We start from the raw sequence: 12,203 nt of genomic DNA on the forward strand, positions 1-12,203 counted from the left end.
CCTAAACAGTTGTGCCTCTTTAAATAGAGCACATGTGAGTGATCTCCAAAGAAGTATTCAATTTGCTGAGTCAGACTTGACCTACCTTTCTGAAATGCATGCTTTGCTTTCTGGATCAAGGTGGTGGTGTTGAGGTAATGTCACTGTTCTAGTCAATCTAGAATCTGGGGATGTTGATTTGAACACTACCATGTCAAATGGTGAAATTTCAATATGAAAAGAATCTGGAATAAAAGCTAGCCTAATAGTGACCATGTAGTCTATCAATTCTCATAAAGACCATCTGGTTCACCAATGTGTTTTAGATAAAGAGATGTGCTTCCAAGAGATTGCAGGCCCAGAGTAATGTGGCTGGTTGATGCTTAACTGCTTATTGAACAATCATGCTAGCTTAGACAACACATCCACATCCCCTGAACAAATCTAAGAAGTTATCCAAATGATAAGTCAAATTGTCCCTAATGGTCAATTAGCATAATTTGCAGAGAACTAATGTTTAACTCATGATGTATAATGAGGCAGAATTGATTAGGGAGCTTAAGGTGAAAGGAACCGTCGGGGCAGTAGCCATAATTTGATAGAATTCACCCTGCAGTTTGAGAGGGAGATGCTGGATTCTGATGTAACGATATTACAATTGAGTAAAGGTAACTACAACGACATATGAGGGAGGAGCTGGCCAGAGTTGATTGGAAAGGGAGCCGAGCAGAAAAGATACTGAGGCAGCAATGGCAAGAGTTTGTGCTGGTAATTTGGGAGGCAGAGCAGAAACTCACCCCAAGAAGCAGATAAAGGGCAGCACAAGGCAATCAAGTCAGGGACAGCATTAAAGCAAAGGGAAAAAAACATACAATGTGGTGAAGATTAGTGAGAAGCCAAAGGATAGGGAGGCCTTTGAAAACCAGCAGATGATAACTAAAAAGCAATAAGTGGAGATATAATGAAATATGAGAGTAAGCAAGCTAGTAATATAAAAGAAGATAGAGTTTTTCTTTTAGATATCTAGCAGGTAAGAGCCAGGCAAGAGTAGACATTGGACTGCTGGAAAATGAGGATGGGGAAGTAGTAATGGGGAACAAAGAAATGGCGGAGTAACTGAAAAGGTACTTTGTATCAGTCTTCACAGTGGAAAACACCAATAGCATTACAGAACTTCAAAAGACCAAGGTATAGAGGTGAGTGCATCACTAAGGAGAAAGGTCTGAAGGTGAATAAATCATCTGAACCAGATGAACTACATCCCAGAGTTCTGAAAGAGATAATTGAGGAGATTGTGGCAGCGTTAATGGTGACCTTTCAACAATCATTGGAGTCAGGGAGGCTCCCATAGGCTAATGTAACAACCTTATTTATGAAGGAAGAGAGGCAGAAGACAGGAAATGATTAGCTAGTTAGCCTAACTCTGGTTGTTTGTAAGACTTTAAAATCCCTTATTAAGGATAAGATTGCTTGGAAGGGGACATCATGCCTGACAAATCTGTTACAATACTTTGAGGAGGTAATGAGCAAGTTAGACAAAGGAAAGCCAGTGGTCATGATTTATTTGGATTTCCAGAGACCTTTGACAAGGTGCTGCACAGGAGGCTGCTAAATAAGATAAGAGCCCATGATGATAGTGGCAAGGTACTGGCATGGATGAAGGATTGGCTGTCTGGCAGAAAGCAAAGGGTAGGGAGAAAGGGGTATTTTTCAGGATGGCAACCTGTGACTAACAAAGTTCAGCAGGGTCTCTTTCGGGACCATAACTATTCGCATTGTGTGTTAATGATCTGGATGAAGGAACAGAGGGCATTGTTGCTAAGTTTGCAGATGACACAAAGATATATGTATTGACAGGCTGTATTGAGGAAGTGTGAAAGCTGCAGAAAGGTTTAGAAAAGCTAGGATTGTGGTAAAAAAAAGTAATAGATTAAATATAATATGGGGAAGCGTGAGGTTTGCTCTGTGGTGGGAAGAATGTATACATAGACTATTTTCTAAGCGGGACAAGGCTGAAGAAATCTGAAGCACAAAGGGACTTCGGAATTTAACATGCAATTTAATTTGGCAGTTAGGAAGGCAAATGCAATGTTGGCATTCATTTCAAGAGTGCTACAATACAAGAGCAGCGAAGTACTGCTGATGCTGTAAAAGGTTCTGGTCAGATCATATTTGGAATATTGTGAGGAGTTTTGGGTTCCGTATCTAAGAAAAGATGTACTGGCATTGGTCCGGGGTGGGGGGGGAGGTGGGGGGGCAGGGGTAGCTTTTCAAGAATTATCCTGGAGATGAAGAACTTGTCATTTGACAAGCGATTAAGAACTTTGGTTCTGTACTCAGTGGACTTTAGAAGGATGGGGTTTGGGGGGCAGGGGGTACTGATTGAACCTTACAGAATACTGAGAGGCCTGGATAGAGTGGACATGGCGATGATGTTTCCTCTATTAGGACAGACAAGAACCCAACCACACAGCCTCAGACTGAAGGGATGACCCTTTAGAACTGAGATGAGGAGGAATTTCTTCAGCCAAAGGGTGATGAATCTGTGGAACTCATTGCCACAGAGCTCTTCGGAGGCCAAGTAATTCAGTGCATTTAAGATAGAGATAGATAGCTTCTTGTCTGATAACGGGATAAAGGGTTCAGGGAGGAAGGCAGGAGAATGGGACTGAAAAACAGACCATCCATGATCAAATCGTGGAGCAGACTCGATGGGCCAAATGGCCTTATTCTGCTCCTATCTCTTATAGTCTTATGACTGTGGTTGCATTGAACTCCTTTAGTCTTTTAACATTGGAGTGACATTTGTAATTTTCTAATCAAAATATCCAATCTTCAATTCAGAGAGCAATGTTTTTATTAGTGCATTAACAACTGGCCCACCTCCTGTTGATAAAACCCTAAGGTGCAAACCATCAAGTTTTGGAAATTTGTTTCTTAAATTCCATTATTTTATCCAGCATGCTATTTAAATGTCTTTAATGTCTATGTTCTGTTGCTATTCCAGTATTTTGGCTTGTTTCCCTACTGTAAAAGTATGTTGGACATATTCATTTCACAGGTCTGGGCTTTTACAGATCATTATAAACTCATATGCACAGTTCTTTAATAAGCCACTATTTCCTTACAGTATCATGTCAATATCATAGAGGCACAGAAAATGGGTACAGCTGTCTTGGGCAGAATATTATAGAGGTCTGATTGACATGGGCTACGGTGAGAAACCTGGCAGAATCTCATGAGGGGCCTATCTCAACATCAGGAGCAACTTGCTTCATCCTTTAACTCAGATCTGAGTGTCGAGGTGAGATTCTCACGAGGAAACAGCAAGTCACCTATTAAGTGGGATTATTGCTTGTTAACAATCTTCTTAACTGCCCTTCCTGTTCCATTAGTATCCAGCTTCCTATGCTACAAGAATTCTGAATATGGAAGTCAGAGCAGCTACCTGGTGACCTTGACTCACCGTTGACTTTGAAGAGGCTCTGTGTCACTCAGCACCAAACAGTATCTCTTGATTACTAGATTACATATAGTGTGGATATAGGCCATTTGGCCCAAGTCCACACCAACACTCCAAAGAATAACCCTCCCAAACCCATTTCTCTCTGGCATTAATGAATTATCTCCAGGATAATTCTTGAAAAGCTACCCCTGCCCCCCACCCCCCGGACAAATGCACCTAACATTGTGGGCAACTTAGCGTGGCCAAATCATCTTTGGATTGTGGGAGGAAACCAAAGTACACAGAGGAAACCCACGCAGACACAGGGAGAATGTGCAAACTCCACACAGACAGTCACCTGAGGCAGGAATCGAACCCAGGTCCCTGGTGCTGTGAGGCAACAGTGTTAACCACCGTGCCGCCCACAGTCAGCATAATCCAGAGGCACCAGCTGCACACATGCCTCTACTAAACTCAGCAATCTGCTGACAATCATGATAAGCTTCCTGGCTTTGTGAATGCAGTAAATGGCACAGCAAGGCAATAGTGATGTGAGCTGGTATCTCTGGTTGAGAGCAAAGTGGAAGAAAGGCCAGACAAGACAAGATACTGTGAGTATTGAGGCAAGCTCAAAATGAGTGAGCAGTAAGAGATACAATGAGCAGCCCAAAGAGGCAGCCTGATCCTGCCTCTGAATGTCTATTAGTGTAAAACATCCTTGCTGTAGTATTACAAGTATGATGGGCTCAATGGCCTCCTTCTTTGTTGTAACAATTCTGTGCTTCTGTAAATTTAGTCTCTATTTCTTTCTTCTTTAGATTAGATTACTTACAGTGTGGAAACAGGCCCTTCGGCCCAACAAGTCCACACCGCCCCGCCGAAGCGTAACCCACCCATACCCCTACATCTACATTTACCCCTTACCTAACACTATGGGCAATTTAGCATGGCCAATTCACCTGGCCTGCACATCTTTGGACTGTGGGAGGAAACCGGAGCACCCGGAGGAAACCCACGCAGACACGGGGAGAACGTGCAAACTCCACACAGTCAGTCGCCTGAGGCGGGAATTGAACCCAGGTCTCAGGCGCTGTGAGGCAGCAGTGCTAACCACTGTGCCACCGTGCCGCCCATAACATTGAGTCCAGCATCTACCTTACAGTGTCTTACTTTGGAGCACTGTTTCTCACCCAGGATTCTGTGAATCTTGGTGTTCCTGTCTAGTACTACCTCCCAAATCTCTGCCATGTTAGTTTAAACCTTCCCCAAAAGGAAGATTGCTCCAAAAGGAAATTGGACCTGTATCTGTTGAGGTATAACTTGTCCTGCCTGTTCAGTTCCCATCCCACCACAGAACAGTTCTCAATGTTCCCAGAATCTGAAGCCCTCTATCCTGCACCATCTTCCCAGCCATCAGCCATCTGCACTACTCAGCTCCTTCTACACCCACTTGTGATACATTCATCAAATGGTCGGGATTTTGAGAGTTTAGACCATAAAATGTCGCCCGATTTTACAGCTAGTGCCAGACATAATGTTGCAGTCAGTTTTGATATCATGTGAAACAATTTTTATTATATTTTCATTTAGTATTTCTTATTACTTTCTTTTATTTGATAATGCTCCTCAACAAACCTTGGGATGTTGAACTACAGTGATTCCTGAGATTGATGAAAACTGTTGTTTTGGTTCTTATTTGTATAACTGTCTCAGATAGCTTGGATTTTTTCAGGTTAAATTGGAAAAAGTTAAGAATCTTTATTAATTCTGCATGCTTCTTCATGTGGATAGATTTGGTTTACATTTTTGAGAGAGAAAAATGTTCAATTATACCACAACTTTGAGCAGAAATCTTTTATGCATTTTTCTTACTGTGAATCTACCCAAAAATTCCTTTCATTAATATCCAGTTTATCTTCATTTCTGATTATATTTACAATATAATTAGAATACAATAGAGCGACACTATGGCTTACAGCACTAAGGACCCAGTTTCGATTCCACCCTCGGGCAGCTGTCTATGTGGAGTTTGCACATTCCCCTCATGTCTGTGTTGATACTCCTGCAGGTGCTCTGGTCTCCTCCTGCTGTCCACAGATGTGCAGGGTTAGGTGGACTGGCCATGGTAAATTGCCCATAGCGACAATGAATGTGCAGGCTGGGTGGATTAGCCATGGAAAACGTAGGGTTGCAGTGATAGAGTTGGGGGGGGGGGGGGGAGGATGTCTGGGTGGAATGCTCTTTGGAGGGGTGGAGTGGACTCAATGGGCCAAATGGCCTTCTTCCATACTATAGGGATTCTACAATTCTATGCTCGCTTAGCATTTCTTCCAATTTTTTAAGCTTTAAAAAAGTATTCTGTTTCATGACCTTTATTTAACTGTTCAGACCTTGCCTTGATACTCATTTCAATTCTACACGTAATTTATATCCCTACTGCAACAGTCCTCAAAACTTGATGTTTTCTGAGTGTTCTTTTGCCTCCAGCATTATTTTCCAATTTCTCCTCCCACCTCATGTCTCATTGATTTAAAACACCTTTTCTGGAACTGGGGCCATTCATTTTATTACGTCTAGGGCCAGTTAGTAAGATATGATGATATTTATTTGCTCTTAATAGCTAACCTTAAATTTGCAGAAATAGTGTTTGGTGTTGCCTGACATCTTCCCAACAGCTTGTGCATCAGGAATCAGGAAGGATATGAAATTAATCGAATTGAGGTGTGCTCCTTATCTGAGTCAGAGAGAGGCAGCAGAGACTTAAAATGCAAGAAACAAAGATTTGAAAAATGACCTGAGCCTCCGACTCTTTCTTTTTCTGTGGACCTGGAATAAAAGCTAAAATATAATGTTGAAAAATGTGAAGAATACTTTGACAAGTAGGAGGAAAAATACAACAATCAAAGATTGATTTATTCTCATGATTTTACATTAATCATCTTCAGATGTTTCGGCGTTGATTGCCACTCAGCATTGAACAAGCTTGACAGAGGCTAATCTTAGTGTATTTCATAAAATGGTTCTGAAGAAAAGATGACTTTTCAAGCACTGTAAGTCCAGTCTGATTAGAGTAAATGTTCACTATTTGACCTGGATGTCTTTGTGGATCACCTTCCCTTTATAAAAACTATTGTATGTTAATTTGTCTTGAAACTAATGGAAATCAGCAAGTGTCTATAAAAGACAGATAACCCACAACATCATTTGATGCTTTGTTGGAAAAGTGCGAATCTACCCCAGGCCATTTGGAATTAAAATATTCTGCTGTAGTATTTAGATGAATTTGAAACATTATGTTTCTCTACCTAAAAATTGTTTTGTCCTGACAACTTGATTTTTGCAATTAATGTAGATTTAGCATTACATGTGTACCTGCCTAACTCACCTCTGTCACTTCAAGTCCCTTTTAAATTAGATTAGATTAGATTACTTACAGTGTGGAAACAGGCCCTTCGGCCCAACAAGTCCACACTGACCCTCCAAACAGCAACCCACCCAGACCCATTCCCCTACATTTATCCCTTCACCTGCTACTATGGGCAATTTAGCATGGCCAATTCAGCTAACCTGCGCATCGTTGGACTGTGGGAGGAAACTGGAGCACCTGGAGGAAACCCACGCAGACACGGCGAGAATATGCAAAGTCCACACAGACAGTTGCCCGAGGCAGGAATTGAACCCAGGTCTCTGGTGCTGTGAGGCAGCATTCATCATTTGCATCCAGACAGTGAGCATCTAGCATTTCTTTGGGCTGTGGAGGTATCATTGGAATATCTAATCCTTAATTTTCATTGCATGGCTATCTTCCAGTGACTACAAAATCTTTTGAAGTACAGGCGTTTGTTACGCTTTCCTTTATCGGTCAGAGTATTGAATACAGGAGTTGGGAGGTCATGTTGCGGCTGTATAGGACATTGGTTAGGCCACTGTTGGAATATTGTGTGCAATTATGGTCTCCTTCCTATTGGAAAGATGTTGTGAAACTTGAAAGGGTTCAGAAAAGATTTACAAGGATGTTGTCAGGGTTGGAGGATTTGAACTATAGGGAGAGGCTGAACAGGCTGGGGCAGTTTTCCCTGGAGCATCAGAGACTGAGGGGTGACCTTTATAGAGGTTTACAAAATTATGAGGGGCATGGATAGGATAAATAGGCAAAGTCTTTTCCTTGGGGTGGGGGAGTCCAGAACTAGAGGGCATAGGTTTAGGGTGAGAGAGGAAAGATATAAAAGAGATCTACAGTGCAACTTTTTCACACAGAGGGTGGTACGTGTATGGAATGAGCTGCCAGAGGATGTGGTGAAGGCTGGTACAATTGCAACATTTAAGAGGCATTTGGATGGGTATTTGAATATGAAGGGTTTGGAGGAATATAAGCCGGGTGCTGGCAGGTGGGACTAGATTGGGTTGGGATATCTGGTTGGCATGGACGGGTTGGACCGAAGGGTCTGTTTCTATGCTGTACATCTCTGAGTCTATGACTGTATGACATGAGAAAAGAGAGAGAGAGAGAAAGAGAAATGCAAGTTTTTTAAAATTCACTTGTGGGACCTGGAAGTCACTGGCTTGGCCAACATTTATTGCACAACCTGCACTTCACACAATCTAGTTACTGCATTTGCTGGTCACAATGGTCTCTTCTACATTGGGGGTATGAAGCATAGACTGGGTGACTGCTTTGCAGAACACCACCGTTCTGTCTGCAAAAAAGACCCTGAGCTTCCAGTTGTCTGCCACTTCAACACACCACCTGTTCCTTGGCCAACATCTCTATCTCAGGCTTGCTGGAGTGCTCCAGTGAAACTCAGCGCAAGTGGATTAGCAGCACCTCATTTTTCACTTGGGATCCCAGTAGCCTTTCGGACTCAAGTTCAACACTTCGGGGCTTGAGCTCTCCCATTTCCTTATGCCAATCCCCACACATCAGGCCTTGTTATCACACAGTGTGCTATTACACACAACCATTGTTAGCCGCTAACTGTCCCCATTAATAGCTATTCACCCTCTTAACCAGATCAGTATCCAGTCCTTTGTCTATCCAACTGTTCTCTCTTTTTGGACTCTATCCCCACCTATTGTTTACTCCTTCCCTCCTTCCCCCCCACAATACTTTCTGCATATAAACTGACATTTTCTTAGCTACCATCAGTTCTGAGGAAGGGTCACTTGACCCAAAATATTAATCCTGATTCTCCCCACTGATGCTGCCAGATCTGCTGAGCTTTTCCAGCAATTTCTGTTTTTGTTTCTCGCAGTTTTTACCTGTCCCTGGTTACCCTTGATAAAATAATTGGGTAAAGTAGGATGGGAAGAGGCTCTTGGGGGACATAACCACCACCATGGTCCAGTTGGACTGAGGGTCGACGAGTGCGATGCTGGAAAGGCACAGCCAGTCAGGCAGCATCCAAGGATACCTGACCGGCTGTGCTTTTCCAGCACTACACTTGTTGACTCTGATCTCCAGCACCTGCAGTCCTCACATCCTCCCCCAGTTGGACTAAGGGGCCTGATTCTGTGCTGTGAATTTTCTACCACTCTATATTTCTAAATATTTAAAAAATGAGAACTGTGAAAATTATTTCCATCAACCTAACTTAGAGCCATAAAGGTTGCTTCTCACTCTCCAATTACCACACTAGCTGCAAACAGCCAATTCAACACAGGTCTGGAATAGATTCTAAACAATGGTAATTTATTTATGAATTCATGCAACTATCTTAAATCAGAAAATCTGAGTTTTTACTAACTGGAAATCTTTGCAACTGAATCAAACCAAAGAACTGTGTGCATTGAGGGCTAAAACATTATGTTAAGATTTGATACATTCAAAGACAACTTATTAAGCTACTCTTCTCCTTCTATTGGCTGTAATCCATATCAGATGCACTTTGAAAGAGACGGGGATAAAGAAGCTGACTTGTTGTGGAGGTTCAATTGTCATTAATAACAATACCATTTTTTCTCCACCTATTCAAATACCACAAAAATGTTGGAAAAGGGTTGGGATAGAGATTTGCAGTGGTGAATATCACTAGGAACATCTAAAATCTTTACAGTTATTATCAGGTAGCCTTCTTTTTCTTTACACAGACTCATTCTGCCTGTGTTCTGAGGTTTCCCTCCTTTCCTACATTTAAAAAGCTCTCTTAGAGTCATAGAGTCGGAGATGTACGGCATGGAAACAAACCCTTTGGTCCAACTTGTCCATGCCGACCAGACATCCTAACCCAATCTAATCCCATTTACCAGCACTTGGCATCTGGATGGGTATATGAGTAGGAAGGGTTGAGAGGGATATGGGCCTTTTAAATGCTGTCTCCACCACTTCCTCTCTCTTGCTAAGGAGTATGCGGTTTCTTTCAGCTCTCCCATTAGAATTAATATTGCAGCATTAACAAAGGTCTGAGTCCAGTTGACAAGCCTATATTCTCAATTGGAAAATGATGGGCATGCAGAGGGGAATTAAAGGGCATGTTTCTGCAGCCAAACCTGGTGCAGATTTGTATAAATGTTGACGTTAACATGAAAATGTCAGCATAACATGGTGGTATATGCATGTAACAAAATTATACTATGGCAGATCACCAGAAAAAAAACACATTGGAAAAGAACAAATGTCATTTAGGAATAGGAGAAAACTGTAAGGGGATGAAGACATATTAGGGTCAATTTTCTAGCTGCACAAGACTAATGAAGTGTATTGCTTGAAGGGGGTCCCTGACTTATGAGTGTAGCTGTAAACATCTGACATCCAAACATTTCCTGCTTTGTGGTGTCTTGCATTTTGCTTTGACTTACATATAACTTGGCTTGTGAACAGACTCAGTAACAGAACCATTCGCAACCCAGGTCAGCGTATATCAGGAAATCATGGTTCTAGTGAAGGACCACTGGACTTGAAATTACCTCTGCTTCTCTCTGTATGGATGCTGCCAGATTTGCTGAGTTTCTCCAGCAATTTCCATTTTTGTTTCAGGAACCAGTGATCTTCTTTCTTCATATTTGCTGCTGACTGGAAAAAGTTTCATCTTTTAAAATTTAATTAATGTTCAGCCAAGAGGTTAACTATACTCCATGCTCAATGCAATAATTGAAGTCTTGTCCTTTCAGTAATTCCTTCTTTAATATGAAAAATCCTTTCTGCCTATTCCATTGGCCATGAAAGATCTCACAGCATTAGTCTGAAGAAGCAAAGGGAAGTTGTCCCCTGTGTCCTGGCTGGTATTTACCACTCTATTAACAGCTCGAAAATAAATTAACTGATCATTCATTTTATTGCTTGCTGTGTGCTAATTGGCTACGTTGCTTTCCTGCAAAGACAATAATGATGACATTTTAGTAAGTAGTTATTTGGCCATGAAATACAATGAGGTATCATGAGAATACGAAGGAGTCACATTACGATAAGCCTTTCTCAGTTCTCTCGTTCATACTCCAAGGTTAGTTCAATGACCGTTCCAAGTTGTCATACAAAAAAATGCTAGTAGTTTGAATTTGGTGAATTTTATTAAGAATTGCATTTAAAAATGGAAGAGGCAAATACATGTCTTTCCCGCACTCGTAACATCTATCACCTGGTTAAATGTTGTTTATTTGCTTTGATAGGAAAAATGGATTTGCAGAGTGTTTCTGAGATGGAAAGAGATTAGAAAGTTTCGATGTAGAAAGGGACCGATGTATCCTTGTCAGTAAGTCACTGAAGACTGACCTGCAAGTAAGTCAAGTAATTAGGAAGGCTAGTGGAATGCTAGCTTTTATTGCAAAAAGATAGGAGTACAGAAAAGTGAAGACTCGCTTCAATTTCATAGGAACTCGGTTAGACACACCTGAGTAATGCAGCTTTAGTTTCCATATCTCAGGCAAGATGTCATTGACATAAAGGGAAACTCACCTGTCTTGTTGCTGGGATGATGGGACTGTCCTATGAAGACAAATTGGGAAAACTGGGCCAATAATCTCTAGTCTTTTGAATAATGAGATGGGATGTCATTGAAACTTACAAAATGCTTTAAAGGCATAGACAGGATAGTATGATGTTTCCCTGGCTGGAGATTCTGGACCAAGGGATCAATTTAAAACTGAAGGGGATGCACGGAAACAGATCCTTCGGTCCAACTCGTCCATGCCAATCAGATATCCTAAATTAATTGAGCCCCATTTGCCAGCACTTAGACCATATCCCTCTAACCCTTCCTATTCATATACCCATCCAGATGTTGTAATTGTACCAGGCTCCACCACTTCCTCTGGCAGCTCATTCCATACACATACCATTCTCAAAGTTTCCCCTAAGAACCATTTTAAATCTTTCCCTTCTCACCTTAAACCTATAATCCTCTAGTTTTGGGCTCCCCTACTGTGGGGAAAAGATCTTGACTATTCACCCTATCCACACACCTCATGATTTTATAAACTTCCATAAGGTCACCCCTCAGCCTCTGACACTCCAGGGAAAATAGCCCCAGCCTATTTAGCCTCCCCCAATAGTTCAAACCCTCCAAACTTAGCAACAGCCTTATAAATCTTTTCCACGTGAAATACAGAGAAATTCTTTTACTCATAGAATTGTGAACACATTTGGAATGCTCTATCCTTTGCGGGCAGTGGTGGCTAAGTCTTTGAAAATGTTTAGCTTAGAGATTGGTAGATTTCTGATTTTTAATGGTGTACAGGGATATTGGGATGAGCTAGGTGAAAAGTTCACTCAGCCATGATCATTTTGAGCGATGGGGCAGATTCGAATCACTGAATAGCCTACTGCTGTTCCTGTGCTCCTAATTTC

The sequence above is a fragment of the Chiloscyllium punctatum genome, chromosome 20 (assembly GCF_047496795.1).
Source record: "Chiloscyllium punctatum isolate Juve2018m chromosome 20, sChiPun1.3, whole genome shotgun sequence".
In the NCBI taxonomy this organism is placed as follows: Eukaryota; Metazoa; Chordata; class Chondrichthyes; order Orectolobiformes; family Hemiscylliidae; genus Chiloscyllium; species Chiloscyllium punctatum.